Consider the following 18,369-nt stretch of genomic DNA (forward strand, 5'->3'; position numbering starts at 1 on the left):
TTTCTTTCCTTGTCTCTTCATACTGTTCGCATTTCTTTCTGCTTGGTGAAACTGTTGTGTTATTGAATTTTCCCCCTATATATTTATATTGCTCTTGTATAGTTGCAAAGTCTCACACGCAGGCGTGGGCGGTGGCTCTGCCACTCCTCCAATTGGGGCAATGTGCCTACCATGCCGGCAGGCCACTGGGACTGTTCTGCCGGTTGGTAGCTGGTCCACCTACCTTGCAGGCGCGGGCAGTGGCTCTGCCCCTCCGTGGGCCACCGGGCCTGTTCTGTCTGTCGGTTGCAGGTCTGGCCTGTTCTATTGGTGGTCGCAGTTCCACCTACCTTGCAGGCGCGTGGGGCAGCTCTGCCCCTCCGCGGGTTACTAGGCCTGATCTGCCGGTGGGTCGCAGGTCCGCCTACCTTGCAGGCGTGGTTGGCAGCTCTGCCCCTCCGCGGGCCACTGGGCCTGTTCTGTCGGTTGTCACAGTTCCGCCTACCTTGCAGGCGCGGGGGGAGGGGGCGGCTCTGCCCCTCAGCAGGCCACTGGGCCTGTTCTGCAGGTGGGTTGCAGGTCCGCCTACCTTGCAGGCGTGTGGGGTGGCTCTACCCCTCCGGGGTTTGCTGGGCCTGATCTGCCCGTGGGTTGCAGGTCTGCCTACCTTGCAGGCATGGTTGGCAGGTCTGCCCCTCCGCGGGCCACTGAGCCTGTTCTGTCGGTGGTCACAGTTCCGCCTACCTTGCAGGCGTGGGAGAAGGGGGCGGCTCTGCCCCTCAGCAGGCCTCTGGGCCTGTTCTGCAGGTGGGTCACAGGTCCGCCTACCTTGCAGGCGTGGTTGGCAGCTCTGCCCCTCCACGGGCCACTTGGCCTGTTCTGTCAGTGGTCACAGTTCTGCCTACCTTTCAGGCTCGGGGGGAGGGGTCGGCTCTGCCCCTCAGCAGGCCTCTGGGCCTGTTCTGCTGGTGGGTCGCAGGTCTGCCTACCTTGCAGGCGCATGGGGCGGCTCTGCCCCTCCGCAGGTTGCTGGTCCTGACCTGCCGGTGGGTCACAGGTCCACCTACGTTGTAGGTGTGGGGCGGCTCTGCCCTTCTGCAGGCCGCTGGGCCTGTTCTAATGAATAGTTCTTGTCAACTAAAATGTTCTAGTGAAGCTCACTTCTCTTCCATTTCTCCTTAATTTAAATGAACAATGTCTGTATGTGCAATTACTATGGGGTGTGTTTAAAACATGGGACAATTTGCCCATACTCTGAAGGAAATTACCTCCTTATCACATGGAAGAACTGTCAGAGAAGAGTAATGCAGTATTATATTAATAATTTGCAGACTTTTATCTAATCTGCATTCATGTACAGATTATTAGTTTTAAAAAATAAATGGTTAATCAGTCTTTGATCATTGTTTTGATTTTTTTGTTGCTGTTGTTTAAATGTTTATTATCATACTTTTAAAGCTGACAGGACTGAATGAATGTTGATTTTCTTGAAAGTATTTTGAAGATAGCTTTACAATGGCTTGTAAACTTTGCATATATATGTAGATTTATACATTTTCTTGATTTGAAAATATGGTATATTTTTACTGGTTTTATACAAAATACCGAATAGTAAAATTGTATAATTAGATAATTAAAAGTATTACCCCCAAAAATGGGAGTGGCATAAGTTGAGGTGTCTTCTGAAATGTTATTCAAAACATAACCTTATTTTATTTTAAATGATAATCATTCATTTGTTATATTTATTAAGACAAATTTTTTACCTTTTCTCTCTCCAAAAAAATTTCATTCCTTCTTAAAATGTAAATTTTCCTTCTTATAGTTTTTATACCTTCCCTCTTTATTGGGTAGTGATAAATAATTTATTCCTGCTCCACTGAATATTCTAGGATTTGGTGAGAATACATTCTTGAAAGAAATTAAAATATCAGGTTATTCCATTTACTACACTGTGGTGAATATGCTCCACAAATATATAAAATTTTATCAAGCAGGGGAAAACAGCCATAAGCAGTATGAAACAATTTCTGATAAATTAGAAAAGGGAGGAGAAAAACATATCAAATGTTAGAACAGTAATTAAAATAGTCAAGATAAACATTTATATTCAAAATTTTTAAATTCCTCAAGAAAAAATTTGATAGAACCAAGAAAAATAAATGAGCCATTTGTATAGATACTTCTATTTGGTTAATAGTTAAATTCTTATCAGATGTCTTCCAGAAAGGAATTGAAGGCAAACACACATAATATTACCAAGACCCTGAAACTTGGCTCATCACCTATCAGCAAAATTCATTGTAGTCTAATATTTTTGGAATACTTAAAGAAATTTGCCTACAGTGAAAATTTTTCTGAAATGCAAAATTTGTTTAATGCAACTACAGACTTGTTATTCCCATGTTGCTAGGGTTCTCTTTGATTTACATGCTTACACTAACAAGAAAAAATGAAGTCTTAAAACTCATTTTAAACAGTATATTCTGTCTGGGCATGGTGGTGCATACTTGTAATCCCAACAGCTTGGGAGGCTGAGATAGGAGGATCGTAAATTCAAAGCCAGCCTCAGCAAAAGCAAGTCATTAAGAAACTCAGTGAGACCCTCTCTCTAAAAAAAATGCAAAACCAATATATTCCATATTACTCATTTTTTCCTAATTATTGAGAAAGTGGATATAGCATTTTAATATAACTCAGGATCTTTATGAAAATTACTAGATATTTTACTTGTGTTGTTTCACCCAGTACATTTGTGAAAACTATGATTTAAGAATAAACATTGATGTTCCATTTTCTAAAGCTATCTTAAAACAAAGTGTATTGTGCTGATAGAAGTATGAGAACTTTCTCAGGGGTCATGGAGAGACTTACTAGGCAAGATATATTAGCTTTCTGATCTCCAAAAGACCCAAGGATTCGTCAAAATTAATTTCAGTCAGCCACAATTGTTCATGTCTGCAATTGCAATAACTCTGGGGTGAGGCAGGACTATTGCAAGTTCAAAGCCATGTTCAGCAACTTATTGATGCTCTGAGAAACTTAGAAAGACTGTGTCTCCAAATAAAAAGTAAAAAAAAAAAATGGGCTGAATATGTGGTTCGGTGCCTAAATGCCCCTGGGTTCAATGCCTGTTACAAAAATAAATAAATAAATAAATAAATAAATAAATTTAAAACTACACTGAGTAAGAATGTATCAGTACTCCAAAGTAAGAATGTATGAGGACTCCAGAGTAAAAATGTATCAGGACTCCAGAATGTGTCAAAGTGCTTTTTCTACCACTTTCTACCACTGGGGGATATTCATTTCACCCTTTTTAGCTGTGTCTTATGATGTAAGCTACTTGAAATTGTGCATGATACATTATTCACAATATCTAAGGATTATAGAGAATATATTCTTCTAAGCACTTTTTCTAACTCCTCTTTGCAACCCTGTGAAGTATGTTGGTAATACTGCACTTGACAGGAGGAAAAGCTGAGCTTTAACAAATTAATTTGTGGGCTGGAGTTGTGGCTCAGTGGTAGAGTGCTTGCCTAGCACAAGTGAGGCACTGGGGTTCAATCCTCAGCACCACATAAAAATACATAAACCATAAAATGATATTGAGTTCATCTACAACTTAAAAATTATTTTTAAAAATGTCTCTAATAAGACCCTAACTCACACAAATATGCGGATCAAATGTCTCTGTGACTTAAAACTGCTCCCTGGCTGGGCATGCCTGTAATCCCAGCAGCTCAGGAGGCTGAGGCAAGAAGTTGGCAAGTTCAAAGCCAGTCTCAACAACTTAGCAAGGCCCTAAGCAAGTCAGGGAAAATCTGTCTCTAAATAGAATACAAAAGGGATGGGGCTGGGATGTGGTTCAGTAGTTGAGTGCCACTGAGTTCAATCCCAGGTACAAAAAAAAAAAAGGAAAAAAAAAAGAAAAAGTATTTTTTCCAACTCCCTTGCTCTTAGGTAGTGAAAAATTTCACATGTATTAGAGATGACTATTTTTCCCACTTGAAAAGTGGCTGCAGCATCCTTCAGAGCAAAAATATTTCACCTCCCCAAAAAAGTGCAGCCATAAACTAGATTCACTAGGAATCTGTGTCTCAGTGAAACCTGAGGGGGAATGTGATCATACTTTCCAATTCACAAAATGTTTTTATGTCATCTGCACAGTCAAATGCAAAAGAAAAAAAACTGGGAATTATCCACACAACAGACAGCAGACTTTAGTGTGAAAATCCCAGCTCCTATCCCTGCCCCCCCCAATAAAAATTCATGGCAAGAAATTACATCAGAAACTGCAAGATTCTTGCTGAAACTGTATATGATAACCAAGGAAAAACTGTGAAAAGTGATGGCCTGTCTAACCATTTGCTTAAATAGACACCAATCTTGTTTGTTTTTACCATTCTGTGGCTAATCTGCAGGTTACATCAGTTGAGATCACATTGACTTTATACACCCATGTGTAGAAGTGGAATTAAAAAGTTACGTTTAGCTGGGTGCAGTGGTGCACACCTGTAATCCCGGCAGCTCTGAAGGCTGAGGTAAGTGGATTGCAAGTTCAAAGTCAGCCTCAGAAACTTAGTGAGACCCTGTCTCTAAATAAAATAGAAAAAGGGCTGGGGATATAGCTCAGTGGTTAAGTGCCCTTGGGTTCAATTTCAGGTATAAAACAAAACAGAAAAAAAAAACTTGTTTAAAATATGTGGATTGATAAAATAAAAACAACAATAATTCTTCAACTTTGAAGAGGGGAGAATCCTTGTAAAAATGCTAAACAGAGTGTTTGTGAGGGGTGAATAAGAGGGTATTTTCTGGCTTATCAGACCACAGTACAATTCTGCTCAGAAATTCATTTTACCAATTAATTAAGAGATGCTCAGATAGTGTGAAAACAATTTACTAGACATGGATATCAGAGAAAACAGGTTTGTAGCTGTAACTCCACTCCACTCCTTTGAGGCACAAACTTCTGGTACATTTTCTCCAGGGTAAGCACTACCTAGCATTCTAGCTTTTAACAAAATGATTCCAATTTTCTTCATGACTATGGAATTATAGAAGAAGGGAATTAATAGATCTTAAGTAATATGCCAACAGGTCATGATCAAGTATAATAAGTTCCTGTCTTCTATTTCAGTCTCAATTTATGTGTTAGGTTCTGAAAAGGTGTTAAGAAATATTTGTTTCCAAACCAAAGGGACATGAAATAAGCCCCCCACCCCCAGCTCCATCTGTTGGTGGTAGACAGGGTCTTAGTTCTGTGGCAGGCTTGAAAGTTTCTTTCTTTATAGGATTCATGATAGTCTGATTAATATATTTCATTCAGGGTACCCTCCCCTTGCACCCCTTCGTCTCTCCCTCTGACCCCTTTGTCTATGCTACAGTTAATGGTATATGCACTTTCAAATATACCACAACAAAACCCACTATTCTATATAATTAGCATATACAAAAATTCCCCCCTTTACAGGGGATTGAACCCAGGGACACTTAACCACTGACCCACATTCCCAGCCCTTTTTCATATTTTATTTAGAAACAGGGTCTCACTGAGTTGCTTAGGGCCTTGCTTTTGCTGAGGCTAGCTTTGAACTTGCAATCCTCCTGCCTCAGCCTTTAGAGCCACTAGGATTACAGGTATGCACAACCCCCCCTGACTGGAAACAATATTTTTTAGGAGAGGAGTCAAGGTACTAGAGTGCATGTTACAAGAGAAGCCCCTTGTTTTTCTTTTGCTGACATACTTCAGTGTGCTCTCATTTCTAGCAGCCCTTACTTGCAAGGCTTTATGGAATCAGCCAGGTTTTGACGCAGCCATTACCTAAAGTCACCACCAAAAGGGAAAGGAAAAAAAAATTCCAGTGTGCTCTTTGCATTCCCAGGATTAGCCCTTGCTCTGTTCCACGTGTTCTGTGGCTGAAAGGCTGCACACAGAGCAACCTGCTTTATAATCCAGAGACTGGGGAGGCTTCAAGTTGCAAGTCACATATTAACAAAGAGGATTCATCTCATCACTGCAGCCCAACAGATGCACACAAACTTCAGACCTACTGCAGATGCTATAAATGTGCTCCCAATTTGCTTTTTTGCTATTGGTGCCTAATGGAGAGGAGAAATAATGCCACTGATATTCTAGGGTCACACTACCTAAGGATTCAAGCAGGCTGCTTGGACCCATCTCCAATGATAACAGGATCGGAAATGAGGAGGAGAGAAACATTCTGAGCCTGTGCTGTCTGATCTCTGCCACAAAACTTCAACCCTGCCATCAGCTGCAAACACATATGGGCAGTGGAGATCCAGTGAGATACTGTGATATTCGTTTACTTGTGTGTGGGAAGGGTGGATGAAAAGCTACACATATTTGGAATTTCAACAATAATTTTAAACAGCGGCATGACATCCTTGGAAACAGAACCCCATGTCTGTAAACTTAAAGGACATGGGAAGACACTTGCTTAGAATAATAAATTTGGATGGGTACAGCCCCTCTGGAAAGCAGTATGGAGATTCCTCAGCTTGGAATGCAACCACAACTTGACCCAGTTAAACCACATGGTATCTCATCAAATAGCGTGCCCCTAGGCCTTCCCAACCCCCATCAGGATCAACAAGCTCTCTCTTCCCTTCTATGGCACTTACTGGATTATGCCATGATGAGGTACTAGGGGACTGCCCCCAAACATACCCATGTACTTGAGCTTAAACACAGGGACACTCTATGAGCTGCATTCCCAGTCTCTTTTCAAACTTTATTTAGATACAAGTTCTTACTACATTGCAAGGGCTGGCCTTGAATTTGAAATACTTCTGCCTCAGCCTCCTGAGTGACTTGGAAGACAAGTGCCAGGGCTCCTTGCTGGTGGCTAGGGGCTTCTGTCCTCTACTGAAAGAAGCTTCCGGAGGATGAGGATCAAGATTTCCCACAGGGTATCATCCTTCTCTGCATGTACATATGACATTACCATTCCTTGTCCACTAGATCTTCTGGGAGGCACCAGCTGAGAAGAAGATCAACTGTACTGAGAAAGGGAAGAGCAACCAGGTGGATGCTCAGGCACTGCTGGCCTCCTGGGCCTCACAGGGCACTGTTCCGTGGAGTACTGTCATATGAGGGCAGACCTCTCTTTAGCCTTGGCACTAGTGGCCCTCACCTAGGGGTCTCACTGACTGATCCCTTTATCCCCAAGATGGAGTGTTTCAACTTCATCTGCTTCCTGCAGCCTTACAACACCTCCCACCTGTATGTCTGTTGTACCTATGCCTTTCAGCCCAAGTGCACCTACATTCTGAGTGCTGCCCCACCCTGGCTGCCTGCCACCCTGGCCTCAAGTATGGGGTCCTGCCCTCATGCTCATCTGCCTGACTGGCTCCCTCTGCCCCTAGAACATGCTCAACTTCACTTTGGAGCATGAAGATTTTGATGACGGGAAGGGAAAGTGTCCCTATGACCCAGCTAAGGGCCACACTGGCCTTCTTGTAGGTGAGTGGCTGTGCCTGTTTTGGGTGAGTCCCTTGGAACTTGACACACTCTGGGGTGTCTACACATTGTTTATGGCCTGACTGTCCTTCCATTTCCCACAGATGGTGAGTTGTACTCAGCCACCCTCAATAACTTCCTGGGCACCCAGCCTGTCATCCTCCGGAACATGGGGCCCTATCACCCCATGAAGGCAGAGTATGAGGCCTTATGGCTCAACAGTGAGCAGGGAGAAGGACTGGGGAAGCCCAGGGTGGGAAACCTGTGAGGTCCTTGTCACCTCGTGACTGACCCTCCTTGCCTTGCCGCAGGGCCCCACTTCATTGCCTCTGCCTATGTCCCTGAGAGTGTGGGGAGCATCACAGGGGATGACGACAAGGTGTACTTCTTCAGTGAGAGGGTGGTGGAATACGACTGCTGTACCAAGCAGCTGGTGGCCCGAGTTGCCCGTGTCTGCAAGGTATTGAGCCCCCAGCATGAGCCCTGGGAACCCTGTGGGCTGGGCAGTGGCTGACCCACTGCATCCCCTTGATATCTGCCAGAGTGACATAGTGGGTGCATGCACACTGCAGAAGAAGTGGACCACATTCCTGAAGTCATGGCTGGGGTGCTCGGTGCCCGACCAGCAGCTCTATTTCAACCAGCTGCTGGCTGTGCACACCCTGCAGGGTGCCTCCTGGCACAAGACCACCTTCTTTGGTGTATTTCATATGCGATGGTGAGTTGGCCAGGAATGCTGGGGTGGGGATGAGCAGGTGTTCAGGTCAAGGGCAGTATGTGGGTGGGAGGGCCTGAACCATGCTGTCCTATAGGGACATCCAGGTGGTCAGTGACTGGAACACTGAGTACTTGCCCCTTTTAAAGGCCCCTGGGGAAAGAAGGCAAGGCCCTGCCTGGTGGCACCTTAGATCTGGCTGCTGGTATATTCTTCTGCCCATGAGCATTTTCTGCTGATCCCTGCCTTCCTGCAATCTCTGGAGCTGGGGTGAGATGTTAAGGTGGGCATCGGACCTGACCCTTGAGATCCCTCTCTCATTGCAAGAGGGGTAATGTGGACCTTTCTGCAGTCTGTGAGTACCAGTTGGAAGAGATCCAGTGGGTGTTCCAAGGTCCCTACAAGGAGTACTTTGAGGAAGTGCAGAAGTGGGGTCGATACACTGACCCAGTACCCAGCCCCCAGCCTGGTTCAGTGAGTCCTTTGGGCAGGAAGTGTTTCCTGTCAGTTCCAGTAGCCTCCCACCAGCTGATAGCTCCCCTGCCCATACCCCTACCCCCACCAGTGCATCATCAAATGGCACCATCACCATGGTCACACCAGTTCTCTGGAGCTGGCTGACAGAACCCTCATCTTCATCAAGAAGCACCCACTGATGGACGAGCAGGTAGAGCCTTCATGGGGCCAGCCCATGCTCATGAAGAACACCAACTTCACCCACCTGGTGGCTGACCAATTTACAGGATTTGACAAAACCACCTATACAGTGTTGTTCATTGGCACAGGTAGGTAAGCTCTTGGGTGTGTCTGGGGCTGGGAGACACCCAAGAGCCTCATTCCCTGTCATTGACACTCCCTTCTCCAGACTTCTCCAGGAGATGTCTGGCTGCTCAAGGCTGTGATCCTGAGGCCTTGGGTCCTCCTGATCAAGGAACTGCAAGTGTTTGATAAGGAAACTGTGGAAAGCCTTGTGCTGTCACCAAGCAAGGTAGCTAATTAGACTCCATGCACTGCCATTGCACCCACTCCACCATCCCCAAATCAGGCTGGCATGGTTGGCCAGTTCAGCACACCTAAGTCAGCTCAGGGCAAGCCTGGGAAGTCAAGGTGGGTGCTGACAGGATTGGCACTCCACAGGAGCATTATGTATACCCTGGTCCCTGCAGGGCTGCATTCCTAGAATTAGTCCTGGAGAAAACTCATGTTTTCTTTAGACACCTCTATGTGGGGCCAGGACTCTGCTTACAGCCTCCTCTCGGATACTCTCCATGCTTGCCAGACCTCCCCAACTTTGACATGTTTATGGTGCCCTCCCAGGGTTGGTTTCTGCCTAGTCCCCAGTGGTGCTCTGGGCCTGACCCGCTGATTCCCCACCATGTCCCCTGAAGTGTTGTCTTTTTCCTTAACCCTCATACACATTTGCAGCATCCTCTGGATGATGATTTGTTTGCCTTTTGCAGCTATTATCACTTAAAATTGTTTCCCAGCACATGGAGTTATGGCAGAAAGAATATGGGGTTGTGTAAACACTCAGTTTGGCAGTTACCATTCAAACGGAGAACACCTTATGCTATGCTGGTGCTATTGTGAGAGCCAAGGGCACTGGAGGAAAATGTTTCATGCCTTCTGTGTGCATAGCCTCCCTGTTTTCTTGAGACTTGCACCTTCCTTTGCAGTGCTGTCTTCTGCCTCATCCTCATGTGGGCACCTCTCCTGCTTGTGCTCCTTGGAGTCTGAGCAGCCCTGGGATGCATGTGGCCCTACCAACCCTCTCACTCCTCTTCTCCCACAGAAGCTGCTCTTTGCTGGCTCCTGCTCTCAGCTGGTCCAGCTGCCCCTGGCAGACTCTGTGAAGTACCACATCTGTGCAGACTGTGTCCTTGTGCAGGACTCCTACTGTGCCTGGAGCATCAACACTAGTCACTGTTTGTCTATGGCCAGCCACTCTGGGTGAGCCGGGTTCTGCAAGGGCTGGGACCAGGAAGGTGTGTGGATACGGTGGTTGGAACCAAGCTTCTGATACGCCTTTCCTCTGCCAGATCTCTACTTGTTCAGAACATGGGAATCTCAGACACCATAGGCTTTTGTGACCTTCATGGCACTAAGAAAGGTGAGCTTTTTTGTGGCCCCCTCCCCTCCAGATGGGCTGTGGTCCTTAGGTGGATTTTCCACATCACACCTCCCTGGCCCTTGGTCTCTTGCACTGACTCTGCTACCTTCTCTCTCTGTTGCTACAGTCAGGTGAATGCTGAAAAACATCACAATGGTAGTGGGCACAGACTTGGTACTTCCCTGTCGCCTCTCCTCCAAGTTGGCCTATGCCCGCTGGATCTTTGAGGGCCAGGACCTACCTGCAGACGAGCCAGGCTCCATCCACTATGATGCCCGTCTCCAAGCCCTGGTGGTGATGGCTGCCCAATATCACCATGCTGATGCCTACAACTGCTTTTCAGAGGAGCAGGGGACATGGCTGGCTGTTGAGGGGTACCTTGTGGCTGTGATAGTGGGCCCCTCAGTGACCTGGAGATTCAGGCCCCCATGGAATACCTGTGGCTGATGTGGCTGGCTGTGGTTGCCCTGGGGGCTCTGTGACTGGTGTTACTGGTTCTTCTGGTTTGGTTGCTTTGCCAGCGGCTTCAGGAAAATCTGGAAAAAGATATCAAGGCAGCAGAGAGGACCCTGTTGTACCCGCTGGAGCTGCTCAAAAAACATATCAGTCCCCTTTCCAGCTCAGAAACAGATGAGTAATTTTGAGATCCTGTTGGATACTAGTAATTGGATGGTCCCCTCAAGATTGTGCCTGGACACACTGGGGCCAGCTTGGAGTTGGGTCCCTATCTGCACCTCCTGGCATCCCAGGCCAGCCCCTGCCTTCTTGAACACCTCTTTCTAGGGCCCTCAGGAGCGGGCCTAAGGGCCTGTGATATTGTTTAGAGACACTTTTGGTTGTTAAAATGGCGGATGTTGTCTACGTCCTTTCATGCCCAGGTCAGCTCCCACCCTAAGGACTGTTCTGGCTCAGAAGTTCAGTTGTGATGATGTTGAGAAAGAAAACTTGCCCTGTCCAAAGCAGGGCCCTTCCCCTCCAGGTTGCTCTGACACACCTGTCACCTTGCTCTCCTCAGAACACTGTTGTCACCTGACTCCATTTTGTTTCTTTGTTTATGTATTTTCTAATACCACAATGATAAATATCTTTTTCAATTGTATTGTGTGAATTATTCCTCCTTCAAATCATACCTTTTCTCTGGGGTCATTTTGCTTTATTCAGATGTATTATTTTCTGTACTGGGTACTGAATCCAGGGTTGCCACATCCCAAGTCCTTTTTTATATTTTACTTACAGACAGCATCTCCCTGAATTCCTTAAAGCCTCACTAAGTTGCTGAGATTGTCCTTGAACTTGCGATCCTCTGCTATCAGCCTCCAGAGCTGCTTCGATTACTGGTGTGCACCCAAATATGTGGCTTAATTGTTTAATAACTGCTTAATAGTTTTTTTTTTCCAGGGAGAAAGCTGTCCTTTCCTGCCCCTACTCTAGTTATAGTTTAACTAGTCATAAATCTCTAGGATAACAGGTTGTTGTTGTTGTTGTTGTTGTTGTTCAGTCCTTTGGAAATCTTTTTTATTTGCTTGTGTCTGCAGCAGTTGTTAAATCTTCTGTTAATCTGATTATTGATCTTTGATGCATAATGTTCTTTTGGGTTTCTTTTAGATGTTCTCTTTTTTATTTATATTTTAATTATTGTTATTTTATTTTTGGTTTTTGGTACTGGGGATTGAACCCAGGGACACTCTAACCCTGAGCTACATTTCCAGAATTTTTATTTTTATATGGAGTCAGGTTCTCACTAGGTTGGTTAGGGCCTTACTAAGCTGCTGAAGCAGGCTTTGATCTCCAGATCTTCCTGCCTCACTCTGAGTCATTGGGATTACAGGCATTCGCCACCACACTCAACTTAGATTATAACTTTTAAAAATTGGTATATTGAAAATATACATAATCATAGGATTCATTATGCCACATCTGTGCATGCCCATAATTTGGTCAATCTTGTATATAATATTCTTAACTTTGGATTTTTTTCTCCCTGGGTTTAATGTAGATTTCAGTCCTATAACTCCAAGTTGATAAGTCAGGGTGTCTGATTTTCTGAGGGAGTTTCTGCTGCTTTTATTGTCTTTGTACATCTATTCAAATGGTCCCTTTTCTCACTTTTATGTTTTGTTCATTTGTTACCTTATCAGGGAGGCCATCCCTGCCCACTGCATTATAGCCCTTCACTGACTTCAGAGCACCTAGCACTACCATAATATATACATACACACACACAGTTTATGCCCACAGATATATTTCAGACTAAGCATATATTTATGTATAAGATACACACATATGCATTATTCTTACCTTTCCATAAGCTCCATGTAAGCTCCATATAGTATCATGCTGGCCTGTAATCTCAGTGACTCCAGAGTCTCAGGTAGGAAGATTGCATGCTCCAGGACAACTTGGACAATTTAGTGAGGCCCTGTCTCACAAAACAAAAAGGGCTGAGGTGTAGTTCAGTAGAAGCACACCCCTGAGTTTATTACATTAAACAAGTTTCTTTAATTTTTCAAATTATTATTTGCCCAAATCTAATAATAAATATTGATATTTGGTATTTTATACTCATTTAGGAAGATAATTCTTGACTCTTATTTTATAAGTCAGAAGAAAGAAACCAAGCTTAGCTTTTCAAAAATTGGTTACCCTGACAAAAAAAAATTCTAAACTTGCACTTGCTTCTATGCCCTGAATAATATAAAAGAATTGATTTTACAAGCACTACAAGAAACCTGAAATTCCTTGAAGCACCAGTTTAACAAATTTATCCCCACAATAATTCTGAAAATATTAATTTAATTAAGGCAAATAATTTTTTCTTGTCAAATGGGAATATTGGACCTCTGTTTGTTTATTGTTTTATATTCCAAGGGGCTTCCCAGAAATTCACCAATTTAAAATCTTGTTAATTAGCCATTATTTAATGAGATTAACTATCATTATTTTGGGATACTAAGTATAGTGAAAATAATAGCTGAAGAATATAACTATGCTAAGCAATCATTAACTTGGTTTATTTATCCTAACAACAATGCAAATTTTATAAAGAAAGACAAGAATTAAAAAAAAAAAACAATGTTTGTCTGTTTGTTTTCCACAGATACATCACCATGTATCTGTGGAACACAATGCTGGTTAGTGTTCAAAACATTTATTGAATGATTGATTGATGGATATAAAACCAATCTAATCATATGGAGGACCTATTTCCTCAACATTATTGTTAATTTCCTCCAGGTTCCATTGGAAACATAGGTGCTGCTCCTTATTCCTAAAGAAATTGAGATAGAGAACTGGTTAGAAGAGGATATTCATATCTTCTGAATTTACTGCAAAATAATTTCACTGATTTACAATAGCTATATAGTGAATGAATAAAGGTATGGGAAGAAATGTTACTTGCTGAGAATGAATAACTCAAGGTGCCTTTCTTTGTTTGGGGCCAAGCTCCAGATAAGACATTTACTTTCCTCAACTAACAGTACCATGAGGTTTTTTCCAAAAATATAATTTATGAAGTGAATAACTTAAAATTTATCAGAGTTCATATTTATCTCAAATATATATACAATAAGGAGTTTGGTCAAGGTCAATTTGGACAACCAAGGAAAGAAGTACCACCATTGACAAGATGTGAACATAAACTTTTATCCAAACCCATTAGAGTTGTCAGCAACACTGTACTTTTTTATCACTTTTGATATATTTCTTCCACCTTATGCCCAAAATATGGCTTTACTTATATATGAAGAAAAAGCTATGTCTTTGGATGCTATCTGGGTTAGTGAAAGTTGAATCTTCCCTCTGATAAAATGACTTAAGCCTGAACATTGGTTGATTCACATTAATCTGTAACCATGGGCCAATAACATCAAGAGAGTCTCCCTATCACATGTTTCTATGCTTTTGGTTACTCATCAGCATCTAATAGGATATCATTACAGGGAGAGAAGTCCTGTTAGTTTGAACATATTTTGATCACTATACCTGAAAAAAGGATATGATCACTTGTTTCTTCTACATCACAGGACATGATTTTTCTTCCAAGCTACCTAAACATGTCCACATTTGCTTATGGTTTCTTTGTTCCTGAAATGTGTGATTCTAGAATTTAGCTGTGCCTAGTAATGGGACACACTACCAATGGAAAGAAAACATAGCAAAGCCCACTCAGTGAAATAAATCAAGGTGCCTTTCTTTGTTTGGGGCCAAGCTCCAGATAAGACATTTACTTTCCTCAACTAAAAGTACCATGAGGTTTTTTCCAAAAATATAATTTATGAAGTGAATAACTTAAAATTTATCAGAGTTTGTATTTATCTCAAATATATATTCAAATTTACTTCAATCCAATCAGTATGAAACAACTAAAACTTCCACTAATTATGTGCAGATAAAATAGCCAACTAGTTGATATTTTTAATCACTAAACTCCTTGGGGATAGTTACCTATTCTTTGTAAATTTTTATTTCAATGAAAAATTTATTATTTCATATAATAATTTCAATAAAATAATTTACAAAAAAAGTACATACAGATCCAAAATCACTTATACTAAATAAACATTGGAAACAAGATATACTCCATTACTTTGTGTCAAAACACAAGTGATACCAAATTGACCTGAAGCAATTTACAGTTCTTATATAACCCATTTTCAACCCCCAGCCCTATGTTGCAGCTCCGCCTACAGGAGTGTGTCTTCCCCACCACACTGGGCAGGAGCTAGTGCTGACAGTTAGGGCACCATCATATTTGCAGAATGCTTCATACCTGATCTGCCTCCACCCATGTGTTTCATGCCTTTTCCCTATCCCCACAGAAACTGCAGAACAAGGATGAGCGTAGAGCCACCTTCAGTGAGATCAGTAAATCAGGGTACTGACTGCTGTCAGAGATGGAACTGCAGGTGTTACTCATCATTACCAAGTGCTTTGAGGACATGAAGGTGGCTGCTTAAGCTGTGGATGCCAAGAATGTGGGTGCCTGAGTAGGCCAATGAGTGGGCACTGTGGGGATCTCCCAAAGTAGGTACTGGGCCTTGCCCCTGACTGCCCACCCACTGTTTCTTCCCCCAGGACACCCAGATTCTCATAGAGCTGCACAAGTCAGGTTATGCCTGCCCTGGTGATGTGGAATTTGAGGACTTCAGCCAGCCTGTGATCTGTGCACACTCAGAAAATGGCCTGGACACCCGCTCATGGAGAGCCTAAGTTCCAGGGCCCTGGCCATAGTTGTGCCAAGCACTGGCCTTTTTTGAAGAAGAGCAAGGTGGGGGCCCAGAATGTTGTGTGAGAAGACAGTGAGTGGGGACAGCTGAGGCCCTAATGAGTTGAGCCTAGCCACAGGAATGCTGAGTCCTGGGCTATACATAATTTTCCTCTTTGCTACATGCCTGGACTGGAGGGAAGGAAGGCAAGTCAGCAGCATATTGGCCTGGGAGTCCCTTGAGGCTGAGGAGGGCAGGATGTTGTCCTGTGGCATCTGTCTGCTGATGCTCGGGATGCTGGGAGAAGATCTGCTGGTGGAATTCGTGCTGGACTGACAGTTTGTGTTCCTGTCTTTTAGGAGTGCCCCTAACCCCAGATCTCTATCCAGCTGATGGATCCTTATGCCCTATAGTTTTGGTATTGTTTGTTTGTTTGTTTGTGTGTTTTCAGCATCAGACGTAAACCCTAACACCACCGGTTTATATCTTGGACAGCCCCTGACTCCCTAGTATGCCTTAGATACCTCCCACTGACACCAGCCATCCTGGTCTTCAGCCCTCTCCTCCTAAGCTGTAACCCCTGACCTTTCCTGCCTTCCACAGCCCTCTATGAGTGGCATGCCACTTTGGCCTGTGTCTGAAGCCTTTCTTCATGCAAATGCCTCCTGTACCTCCTTCTAAACTGAGTCCAGAAAGCCCAGTGGACTATAGAATCCCTGTTCCAGCCCCTAGACCAAATAGTCAAGGGATGTAGGAGATGGGGTAGAGAGAGGTGTGACCTCTTTCTCTGAGTCTAATGACGTCCTTGTTACCTATCAGATTTTGTGTTGCCCTTACATGTATTTTCTGTGTGATTATGCATCTTGAGTTGGGATATTGTTACTATTTTTTTTATTTATTTTTTGCTTTTGCTTCTCTGCATTCATACTTATGTTCATCCTTCTGTCCATCTTCATTTTCTGCCCTTGCCTCCTCCTTGCCTGCCCCCTCCTGGACCCAGCTGGTAGTCACGCCCCCCAACCCTCTTCCCCTAGAGGGTGTCATGTCATTGGCCTTGCCTAATGGGTTCCCTTACCAGCTGTCTATGACCCCTTGGTCTTATTGAGATCAGTAAGTCAGTCAATCTGTGGCTATCATCCTTCCAGATCCTTCCAGGAGGCCATGGGGTAAGTGAGGACTGTGGGAGGAGGGGGCACTGGCCCTCCCATCAGCAAGGTGGTGGACCATAGGCTTGCTTCCTGCAGCCAGCTGGGCCCCACACCTTCTTCACTCTGTCTATGACCTTGCTCCCAAGATATTTGGAAGGGGAGGAAGGTGGACTTGAATCCTCAGGAGTGTGCAGCACCTGGAAGCTTCAGCTTCAGAATCCCAGACTCAACCCTCTCTTTCCTTTGCAGACTGTGGCTTCAGAGGATTTTAGCCACTTGCCCCCATAGCAGCAGAGAAAGTGGCTCCAGTATCAGTTAGAAGAACACAACCAGGAGCTGCAGAAGAGGTGAATCAGAGGTAGGGCCTGGCAGAGCGGCCAGGCAGGGGACTGAAGAGTGCCATTGGGTTATATTTAAAAGAATGGTATGCACAGCAGTAGAGTGCTTGCCTAGCACAGACAAAAAGTAACCACAAAATATTTACACTCAAATGCACCCAAAAATGTCACAGAGACACCAGCAGGGAGGTTTTATAGGTGATTCTTCATGCGTCTGGAGGAAACTGTTGCTTTCACTCCCATGCAAGGATTTTTAGCAAATAGAGTGAAAGCTGCCAGTTTATTTAGAAGGATGGGGAACCTGGGTTCCCAAATCATTGAGCAAGAATTCAAGTCAATGAAATTAGGGGCTCATTTTACCTCGCTTCTGGTTTTAGATACAAAATCCTGACAAGAAAATTTAATGATGTACTACAAAACAATATATGGCATGGTGGTGTTAGTTGGGTGCAGGTATCTAATGCCAAAGAACTGTATGCTTCATAGTAATCACAAGAGGAAATTTTATGTTATGTCTCCTTCACTAGAATAGGAAAAAGGTTATTTTTTAAAGAAAAAAATACATAATCAATTGGGCATTATCCCAACAATGCAAACATGGTTCAATATCAAGAAGCCTTACAGTCTAATCCATCACATTAGAGAGCTAAAAGGAAATAAAAGCATATGGCTAAGTATTTAATAATTCAAATATTTAAATATTAAAAATAAAAATCTGCCAGATTAAAAAGAAAATCTTTACTCACTTTCTCCCAAGCAGCAAATTCCTCTTCCCAGTTCTGCACAAAATAGGAATGATGTTCGCCACTTGCCAGGAGGTGGTCAAGTTCTAGTTTGCTGTCTGCGAGTTACCTCTTGGACAGATGGGGGTGAAGTTGCATACTCCACTGGGTGGTTTCTGGGTTTCTATGATGGAGCAGCAGGTACAGGGTATATGCCTAGAGTCAAGGCAGCCTGCTCATGAATTCCAGCTCCTGGAGGTAATGGGCAGCTTGATATAACATTTAGTGTCTCAGTTTCTTCATCTGTGACATGTCTCAGGTAATAACCGAATGGAAGCTGAGCTGAGGTCTGTCATATTCCACTAGTGCTCTACAGCACCCACTACCCAGATGTGTAGAGGATATGGGAATGGGAGACTAATGACAGGAAATGCAGCTAGAATCATGGACATCCACTGTACTCCAGGCTCTATTCTACTCACTTCACATGGACTTCCTGGATATCTTAGGTTTTTCTAAGAGATGATAAGCACAGATAGGATTCTGACTCTCTTACAAAGTTTCCTTTCTTTCCTGTCCATTTCAAGTGCTGGCAATGAAACCTAGTGCCTTGCACTTGCCAGTGGAGTGCTCTGACATTGAGCTACTTCTTAGCCCCCTAGAGCAA

General features: G+C 43.7%; 2 pseudogenes; both read left to right on the forward strand.

Annotated features, from left to right (window-relative positions):
• Nucleotides 1-171: 171 nt before the first annotated feature.
• Nucleotides 172-11,056, forward strand: LOC107160121 (annotated as a pseudogene).
• An 82-nt stretch (nucleotides 11,057-11,138) lies between these two features.
• The window catches only part of LOC107160122, a 10,072-nt pseudogene continuing 2,841 nt past the window's right edge, over nucleotides 11,139-18,369 (forward strand).

The sequence above is a fragment of the Marmota marmota genome, unplaced genomic scaffold, assembly GCF_001458135.2.
Source record: "Marmota marmota marmota unplaced genomic scaffold, marMar, whole genome shotgun sequence".
In the NCBI taxonomy this organism is placed as follows: domain Eukaryota; kingdom Metazoa; phylum Chordata; class Mammalia; order Rodentia; family Sciuridae; genus Marmota; species Marmota marmota.